General features: G+C 35.7%; 1 long non-coding RNA gene across 6 annotated transcripts; it reads right to left on the bottom strand.

Moving 5' to 3' along the window:
• Positions 1-5189: 5189 nt before the first annotated feature.
• LOC110921399 lies at positions 5190-7620 on the bottom strand. Of its 6 annotated transcripts, none has more exons than XR_002582385.2 (6): positions 7074-7608; positions 6835-6956; positions 6584-6678; positions 6068-6424; positions 5472-5680; positions 5190-5383 (listed from the first exon to the last, which is right to left on the bottom strand). It is a non-coding gene; the product is annotated as an uncharacterized LOC110921399 (long non-coding RNA). The 6 variants fall into 6 exon arrangements; XR_002582386.2 differs by having other exon boundaries at positions 6584-6658; positions 7074-7606; XR_002582387.2 differs by having other exon boundaries at positions 6588-6658; positions 7074-7606.
• Between the last annotated feature and the right edge of the window lie 887 nt (positions 7621-8507).

Raw genomic sequence — 8507 nt, 5'->3', positions numbered from 1 at the left:
TTTGGCCACAGTTCGACACTGCAAGGTGGTGTATATAAGGACAAAAAAAAACCTTTTAAGGGTGACTATCTACACACTTGGTGTGTAGATAGTTTGGCCCTTACATAAATGACTCTTGTGGTATGGTAAAAGTAACAGGTTTGAAGCATAACTTTGGGAAGTAAGAAGTATAAGATCTATGGTTTTAATTTTGTAACACTTGTGGGATCTAATAGTAACGTATGTTTATTTTTAATAAAAAAAAATTCCTATGTCTCAGAGCATTCACATCCAATCCACTAAAAATATACATACATTCCACTAAAAAACAACTCCCATATCAATATATTTCCACTAAAAACAAATACTTTTTCTCTTTCCTTTTCAATATATATTACATTTTCTCTCTCCTCCACTCACAACCACTTTCAATATATATTAAAAAAATATAGGGGGTGAACAGTGTCCCCCCAAATATACAGATGAACAGTAACATTTTCTCTCTTCTCCACACACAACCACTTTTTATACTTTTTATATTTTAAAAATCCCCTCACACAGATTTTAGTGGTTTGGATGGGAATGCTCTCATGCACATGAGAGTATTTTGGGTATTCTTATATTACTCTGTTTATTATAACCTAATACTTCAATTCAACCTATTATTTTGACATTTTGGGTAAACTTTATTATTGAAAAATTGGAAAGCAGCCACTACACTACCACTAACCATTAAATAAACCAACAGAATTAGATTTAAATTTGAGCACATAGCAACCCATTAAAAGTCTTAGTTTTTTAATAGGATATTTGAATAGTTTAAAGATTCATGTAAGCCACTCAACGATAAGATTATCATTTTCACCGTAGAAAACTACATATGAAATGGCAATAATAAAGACCACCTGCCAATCAAACTAACCCACTTAAAATTGAAATGTCAGTAATATAGACCAACTTCATATTAAATAGCAATAACCTAAACATGTTAGCAAACCTGTTGTTAGTGTTGAAGAAAAATAGGATCATTCGGATTATATCTTGAAGATGATAAAAGTCAAAGAGATCATACAAAAATGAGATATACAATAGGGTAAATTACACTTTTCGTCCTTTATGTTTGTAACGGATTGCAATGGATTTCCTTTAACTTCAATAATTACAGTCATAGTCCTTTGTTTGGAAAACCCTACATCTTTCGTCCTTTAGCACTAACCTGGTTACTTTTCATGGTTAAATCTAGTCACGTGTGTTGCACATGAGGGTATAATTATCTTTTTACCCATTTAATAAAAAATAATAAACACACACATTCTAGTATATGTATTAATTTACATCTGTCGGTGCAATAGTGATGTTTGGTTTATTTACGTTTTGACCACCACACCACAAAAGTCTTCTGCTTCATTCAAAAGACCCTATACTTTCTCATTTTTAGCTTTCATCCTCAGCACAAAGCTGTAAGAACCACCGTCAAACTCTGCAACCATCAAATCCATCGTCGCCCTAAATCAACGTAAATGTAATTAAACGCCGGAACAAAGGTCAGAAACCTTACCGTCAAACCCTAGCCGACACAGATCGGTTTGAGAAAACTACATGCAACAGGAGATCTGGACTGTGGAGGTAAAAAAGGGGAATGGGGTTCTTCACCGGTTCAGTTCGATTCCTTATGGCGATTTATGGTTAAACCGGTGACTCGGGTTTGATGGTCGGAATGGTAAAGCGGTGCACGATGGTGGTGTTGGATCTGCAAAGATGCTAGATCTGGACGGAACGATGTCAAGATACCTAGGCTCAAACAAACAGAGTGGAGCCGTAACAAATCAACAATCGATGCAAGTTGGGGATGTAATTGTTGGAGCCGGTGGAGTTAAATGCGTATGAGAAAGTGAGTGTATCAAAATTAGAGATGTTGGATAGTGCAAGTTGCTAAGAAATGTGGAAAATGTATTACCATATTTAATTTTCATGAAAGTATTTTACCTCTGTAGACATCATTATTCCAATATATCAGGTCATTATGTTTTAAGGTTAAAAAAAGAACTCTTATTTTAACTTTGTGTTTTTTTAACGGCAGAGAAACTCATGTGTTAACTCATTATGATCGGGGCTACCGGCTATGTCTAGAGTTGACTCCTCGACCACCGTGAGCCCTTATGCCACCTTGCGCGGGAAACGGATGAAATCCGTAAACCCTCTTCCCCGTTAGGTTCAAACTCGCGATTAAAGCCCAAATTTGTCCTTCACCCAAATGTTTTTTTTTCTAAAATGGTCCAAACGAAAATCATACCTACGTTTTCCACTAGGGAGAGCATACCTCTTTAATAGTTGACCAAATTCTCAAGATATTTTAACTTTTCTATATATTATAACAATAATAAAAAATCTCATAATCATAAAAACGTTGACTGAATTTCTCTACCGCGGACCGAATTCTCACCTTTGTACCCAACCGAATGCTAATCATAAAAACGTTGACTGAATTTCTGTACCGCGGACCGAATTCTCACCTTTGTACCCAACCGAATGCTGACCGATTTTGTACAATAAAAATCCCGCGCATTTGCGCGGACGAATTTTACTAGTTTTAATATATTCTCTCTCTCAAATCTGTAGAACAAAAAAGAATCCCCAAATTTGCAGAATAAGAACTCTTTTAGAAGTTTTCTCAGCAACAGACTTGCAACTAGTCAAAATAATCTGAATTTATAAATTTGGACATGGTGATATTATCCATCTCTAATTTCTCTAATTACTAAATCACTGTAAAAGTTCATGGTAAATTTATAAAATATCATATAAGTGATATATATTGAATTGAAAAGTTACGAGAATACTATAATTGAAAAGTTCTCAATAAATTTTATTCAAGAGGCAACTCCGACACGACAAGCCACCACCAAACCACCATTAACAACCATCAACAACAAATCACAACGCAGATCTGACAATTTGTTGAATACTTAATCTCCAAGTCTTCAATTCGTTGAACCTACCAGGTCATCGTCTCCCTCTCTCTGTTAGGTTTCGGATTTCAGATCTGCGCGACGATGAATCGGAAAAACGACCTGTGGCAGTGGCAGGCTTCAGGTGAGTGGCGACGGCCGACAACCACACTCAAATCACCACTGCTGGAAAAACGATCGGTGGCAGTGACATCCGGCGACAATGAGTGGCTTCAGGAGGCTTCAGATGACTGGCTGTGAGGCGGTTATGATTGAGTTGAAAGGTGGGATACGGTGGTGGTAACTGGATAAGGTGGTTGTGGTGGAGGTTGGTTGAACAGAGAAAGAGAAAGAGAAAGATGAGTGTGAGATGGCTGATTATAGGGTTTAAGACCATTCTCATCAAATCCATCAAATTATACATACATTCCACTAAAAACAACTCCTATATCAATATATTTCCACTAGAAATAAATACTTTTTCTCTCTCCTTTTCAATTAAATAATATTATCATCACATTTTTCTCTTTCCTTCACTCACAACCACTTTCAACATATATTAAAAAAATTATACTGGGTGAACAGTGTCCCCCCAAATATACAGATGAACAGTAACATTTTCTCTCTCCTCCACTCACAACCACTTTTTATACCCTTTACAATATAAAAACTCACCCTCACAAGTTTTGATGGATTGGATGAGAATGCTCTAAGAATTGGGGAAGTTGATGTTGTATATATGTAATTTTTTGGTTTTATTTATTAAGAAATATTTTAAGTATAAGTGTGAAATGACCAGAATATCCTTAAGTGAATAGACTTAACTAAATTATTGAACATGGTTAGTGCTAAAGGATGAAAGATGTAATGAGTTTTTCAAATAAAGGATTGTGACTGTAATTATTGAAGTTAAATGGTATCTATTGCAACCCGCTACAAACATAAAGGACGAAAAATGTAATTTACCCTATAAGATAACAAGACAAACACAAAGACAAACAAACATCTTCAAAAAAACATCATAAATTGATCGCAAGCAAAGAAGGGCGAACCGAAAGAACCAATCTGATAAGTCTGATGATAAATATGGTATTTATCATCAGAATCTGGTGAAATCTGTTGATCAGAAATCTGGTGACCAAGTTATCAGATTTCTTGTAAACTATTCATCAGAAAGTCTGATGAACCAACTTGCCAGAGAGATAAGTCTCTGCCACCATAGTAAACACTACAAAAAAAATGTCGAGTTAATAGCCAAAATGGTCCCTGAGGTTTGCTCACTTTTGCCACTTTAGTCCAAAACCCAAATTTTTTACATCTGGGTCCCTGAGGTTTGCATTTTGTTGCCATTTTGGTCCAAAATTTAAAAACCCTATTTTTTGACTGTTGCAACCTCCTATTTTGTCTTTTAGTTCAGGGGCATTTTGGTCATTTTGCTTTTCATTTAATATTTTATTAATTCAAAAATTAATATATATATATATATATATATATATTAATATACACACATCAGATGCAGCAGTTCATCTTCATCATATTCTTCAGCACTCTCTCTCTCTTCTCTGAAATACCTCCACACCACCGCATCATCCCCACCACCACCATCCCACTGCCGCCAACACCACCACCACCGTGATGAGAACCGACATCGGAAAACGACACCCATCTCTCTCACTACAAGAAATTTGGTTCTTTACCAACACATAGTATATGTGAGAAAAAACATATAATGCGTTGTTAGTTTTCTTTACCTACACATAAAATAAGTGTAATGATGTGTAGGCTCATGACTGTGGATATAGGTCATTATCCACACATAAGTTATATGTAGGCATATAGTAAGCTATACCTACACATATATGTGTGGCTAAAAGCCATTTATATGTGTGGTTAAAAGTACAACAATTTGTTTAGAAGACATCTGACGTGGCAGTTGACGTGGAATCCGACGTGGCAGCTGACATGGCATATAACATGGCATCCAATGTGGCATCCAACGTGGCAGTTGATGTGGCATCCGACATGGCAGTTGACGTGGCATGAATATATGTGTGGGTAAAAGTAATCTTATGTGTAGGTAAAAATAATATTATGTGTAGGTAAATGTTGAAGATGTGTAGGTATTGATCTTAATTTGTGTTGAAAAAAAAAAGGTTGATGTGTTGGTAAATATATTTTAAAGTGTAGACGTTAACCACACTATATGTAGATAAAAATATTCAATATGTACAAACAAATACCAAAGCATTATGGAAACATACGTGAACAAATTAAGATTCTTAATTAAACTAATAACATTAATCTTACAAACAACCAAATAAAAGTACTAGTTATAGAAATTTAAATACTAAAACAAACAAAACAAAACTAGAATTAAAGAGAAAAGATAGACAAATATCTATTCTGCCTCTTCCAGCCACTTCACAAACGGCTCCAATGCCTTCACAAAGCTTTGCCTGCACCGTAAAAATCAGGATCTCCAAATTCTTGTTTCTTATGATCGAGTTCAAATGAATTTTGCGTGAGACTATAAAAAATACATACCTTCCTTTCGGGTTGGTTCCTTTAGCGACCCAATGAAGTATCGTGTCTTCAGCAAGAACGTCTTGGTCATAAAGAGACCTCACAACTTCAGGGAACAACTTCATTAGCTTCGTATCTTTGTAACACTGAACTTGAACTTTGTAAAGCAGTTCGAGCTCAAGCTTTCCGCTTGTGCAAAACGTGTTCAATAGCTTCGCCCATGTTTTCACCTGCACAAACAAAAATTCCCAAATTATTAACACAAATACTCCTTTTTCATCCAAAAGCTTGCTAAAATTAGAGGTGCAAACAAGCTGAGCGGCTCGAAACAAGCTGGGCCGAGCTTGAGCCTAAAATTAAGTCCGTATATTTATCGAGCCCGAGCTAGAGCTTGGCATGTGAAGCTCATCAGGCTCGTCAAGCCTTAGTGTAATATTAGTTACTAAATCAACCTCAGAATCGACCGCGCAGACTCAAAACACTTTGAAACAACATGTTGACCAGCAGCTGTTATTTAGAAAACCATATACTGGTTCTATCATTCTAATTATTAGGGTTCAAATTTAATTATCATTTTTAACTAAGACAAAATAAAAAAACTTAAAGAGAAAATTCACCTTGATTCAAGCTCCGCGTCTTTCTGCATCAGCGCTTTATTTAAACCGTCTTTAATCTCAGAAAACCGGTTCACAACCACAAACGCACCCGCTGCACAATCTGATATCTTCTTGATTTGTTGTTCTCTTTCTTTGACTGTGTTAGTTAACTCGTTTATCACACAACTTTTTTCACTCACCGTGATGACAGCTGGCGGATTACTGGATCTTTTTTATAGCAGTCTTTGTTGGTGCGCTTCCGACATCACTTGCAGTAATATACTAGTAAGAGGGACCTGAATGCCTTCATGTGGGCCCTGGTTCCGTCTCCATAATGGTTCGCAAGCTGGCCAGAGCTGCTGCCAACAACCGTAATGCCTAAAATTATAGTAAACAATAACAAATCAGAGTTATTGCCAACAACCATGACTAAAAGTTGAAAGTCAAACACATTTACATATAAATATGCCGATTCTTGTTAAGTTTTTATTTCAAATGAGTCAAATGAGTAAAAAAAATATAAAAGGACAAAATTACCCACAACTTCAGCACCTTGCTTTATGAAAACCAAAGACCCTATTTCTCCAATTGCTTTGGTATCCATATGTCCTCCTAAAATTCAGCAAGATAAACTATACAGATCATAAGATTAACTCATTTAAGAAAGCATTTTAGACCAGTAAAATTCAATTCATACATGAATAATCACTATAGTTATTTCAAGAGACAGTTCCACCATAAACACAAGTTACGCAACACACAAGAAAAATTTTAAAAAGTAGATTAACCTCGTCCATCTCTGGCCTCTTGTCCGGATTTACATCCCAGCATCTCTTCATAACACTTGCAAGTGAGTTAACAGATCAACATTTTGAAAGTGCAGACAGAATCGATCTAAACAATACTTCCACTGTAACATTGTTTTCTCTCAAATCAATACTTTCATACTATATAAAACCAAGCAAGTGCAGACAGAATCGATCTAAACACAATTAACAGATCAACATTTCGTAGAACTCAAACTTACCAGCAGATATTTCAACAGGAATTAATGATTCTATCCGTCACATGGGGTGCGGCTATTAACCCTAGTGAACCATAACAGTCGTTCATCCGCACTTCTACTCATCACCTCAGCCTCCTTATGTTGCTACCGGAGAAGCAACCTTAACCGCCGTCGTCGGGATTAGACGTGAAACCCTAGTCGTCATTTGTTCTGCTTCGGTGACATAAACCCTAAGGTAGTCGGCTCTCCTTCTCCATCGCCTCTCTCTCTATTTCTCGTTCTCTCTCTGTCTCCCTCTCCTCTCTTTTCATTTGGGAATTCAAAATTTGAAAATGCAGAGAGAGGAATTTGACAATTTGGGGGAAATGTTTTGGAAGCTTTTGAAAATGAGATCTGGCGAGTGTCTAATAGGGATCATGATCCGTGTGAAGAGTAATGGACGGTAGGATCATGATCCATGTGAAGTGATGGATGGTAGGATCATTGTCTGTGTATTTTTTTTGTCTTTTAATGTTTCTATAGTCAAGTACTTTTTATTCATTTTCAATCTCTTGGGTTTATATATTTTACTTTTGGCCATTCAAGTTTTGCCTTTTTTTGTGATTAAAGTTAAAGCTTTCTTAGAATAAATTTGATTTTTTTACGTTTACACCAAGTTATGGTATAAGTGTGTCTTTGTGTTTGTCTTTACATCACGTGACGATAAAAGTTTGTGGTTTTTTTACGATTTTTCACTGTTTTAGTCCTCGCTTGCTACTTGACACGATTTTACTGTTGCCCACCCGCAACGCGGGGGTTACACACTAGTTATTATATTATAATTATAATTATAAATATTAAACAAAACTCTTGATGAATAGTGTTTTAGATCTTTTAAATATTTATTTATATTTTATTGGTTTCTTAAGTATTTATCTATTTATTTTTATTCTAATTTTAAGGATTTATTTATCTTTTAATAATACATTACTCCTTTCTGTTACGATAATTGAATTGGGTACCAGTATCTTCACGATATAAACCGTTCGATATCCTTCGAATAAAATCGACGCTGGTATCGATATTCGTTTTTTATTGTTTTATGTCGATGTAAAACACGTGTTGATTTCTCTACCGAACTCGATGTTTAGTCTGATGTTCATTTTTATAGTTCTATGTGGATGTAAAACAGGTGTTGCTTTCTATATCGAACATGAGTGCTGGTGTCGGTGTTCGCTTTAATCATTTTCTGTCGATGTAAAATAGTTGCTGATTAGTTGCTGATTTCTATACCGAGTGCATGTATCGTTCAAGTACTGTAACGACCCAACCCAAACCAATACCGATCTAATGCTCACGATATGTACCGCCGCAACGCGCGGACTATTACCCTAGTTATTTAATAAATTACAACATTAACTTAAAAAATAATCCAAAATTGGATTAAAATGGAAATCTGGAACGAACGATGGGGTG

This window comes from Helianthus annuus, chromosome 17 (genome assembly GCF_002127325.2).
Source record: "Helianthus annuus cultivar XRQ/B chromosome 17, HanXRQr2.0-SUNRISE, whole genome shotgun sequence".
In the NCBI taxonomy this organism is placed as follows: Eukaryota; Viridiplantae; Streptophyta; class Magnoliopsida; order Asterales; family Asteraceae; genus Helianthus; species Helianthus annuus.
The sequence above is the reverse complement of the archived record's forward strand: the minus strand, read 5'-3'. Positions and strand labels throughout refer to the sequence as shown.